A 1,960-nucleotide genomic window follows, 5' to 3' on the forward strand; every position below is an offset into this window, starting at 1 on the left:
GCTCGAGGATCTGGCGAGCAGCTGATTGGGATTTTCGCTCTCGTCAAGTCTTGTGGATTACACATGGCACGCCGCTTTCGTAACGATGCCGATGCCATGTTTGCGAGAAGACAAGAAAAACGTATTGTTTGAGGGCGGTTCAACCTCGACCGGGAAAACGTACCGTGACGGTGACGTACGAAGAAATCGTACGAGGAAATCGCACAGTAAAATTCGACTCGATTTCGGAGAAAGATTGTTTCAACGCGAACCGAGAAGAGATTTTATACAAGAGGGCATAAATGGGCAAAATTTAAATAAAAATTTCGATCGAACAAATAGTAAATGAATACGATACTTCGTTCGTTAAAAATTACGATCCGAACCGTACGAACGAATTATATTTCGCGTTATATTTGTCGCTTCGAATAAAATAATTAGAGATGAGTAGAGTACAAGTCTTTTATTTGTATCCTATTGTTCGAATAAAATTCCGTTCGTCTCTGTAACAGGTAAACGTAGGCGAACGAACATTCAAATTTGATACATTCGAGTACAGTTTGATTTCGATATCGAGATCCTGTACGGAACGAGATTTTTAAATACAAATTTTTAAATACGAATCTGAACGAGAGTTATGCAACTCGATGGAAATAGAAATATTGGAAAAGAACGGGACCTAAATAGGAAATAGAATTATTTAATTTTCGAAGAACAAATTGACGCGCAAAGTTTTTAAAAACCTTCCGGGCAAGTGGCTCGATCAGGGACTCGTTCCACCATTCGTGATGTTCGTTAGTTTTGCAATATTTGTGTCTCTTGGAGCGTTGTAAAAATTTTCTAACGATCGCTTTAAAGCTATCGCAGAGAAAGGAGAAGCATATTAGACGATGAAAAGGATTGATCAGATCCCTGATGAGTTATACGCGTCACTCTGCAACCCTACGAATCCAACAAAAGGGAGAGAAATCACCCCATCGTCAGATTTATTTAATACAGCGCCGAGTGGAGGTGGCGTGTGGGGTGGCACAGGACTGCAAGTGTTGGGGGTGGAGTGGAGGGTGGCTGCAACCTGTTGAGTCAGACAATATCGCGTTTTTACTAATGCCACATTGCCGTCCCGGCACGAGGATCAAGGGGGTGGCTACATTTTTGCCATTCCGCGCGGGAACCCCTGCTCGAAATCGTTATTATCGAGCTCGGGATTATTAACCCCGAAATACGTGCAAATTTTCGCTCCTCGACGGAGTTATATCATTTTTTACCCTTGAACGTTTACGACGAATCGTCAAGTCAAGTTACAAGGCTCTGTCTTTCAATCACGTACGAGAGAATCTTTCAATTTTCGACCGTGAGAGCTGCTTTCCACGAATCCTCGCTTCGGAGAAGTTCCTTTTGAATATTAATCGAAGAAAGTTACAGTCGACGAAAATTTGTCCATTGAAATTTTGTTTCTTGGATAATTTGAATCGGAACGAGACGATCGATATTGTATATCTTATCGTTCGTTTTCAAGATCGAGTTTAGTTTCCTAACGAGACTCCTGTGATTCTTTTCTGTTCGGTTCAAAACACTTTCGAAGAACTTTCGAATTTTGAACGTATATTCTCCGAGTATATTTTAACGTATTCCGTTGAAATCAATACCTTGAGAAACTCTAAATAGTAATTATATTATCCGTTTATTGTTATTATTGATGTCATTGTTACAATGTACTTATTACGCAAATCAGAAGAGAGTTTATAGTAGAGAGTAATTGTATAATTATACGAGTGCGAGATACAGACAAAGGTTGTTTTTCAACCTAACCTTGAAATGAACGAACAAACTGGAATATAAAAGGAAGTTATTAGAGATACACGATGGTGTAGCAAATTGTCCAACAGGTTTTTCTTCGAATGTTTATCCGTAAAAGTAATTAATGCCGTGTGTACAAGTTGAAATTATGATGCAAAATACGTCGTAAAATTTGGAACGTCGG

Source organism: Ptiloglossa arizonensis, chromosome 3 (genome assembly GCF_051014685.1).
Source record: "Ptiloglossa arizonensis isolate GNS036 chromosome 3, iyPtiAriz1_principal, whole genome shotgun sequence".
NCBI lineage: Eukaryota > Metazoa > Arthropoda > Insecta > Hymenoptera > Colletidae > Ptiloglossa > Ptiloglossa arizonensis.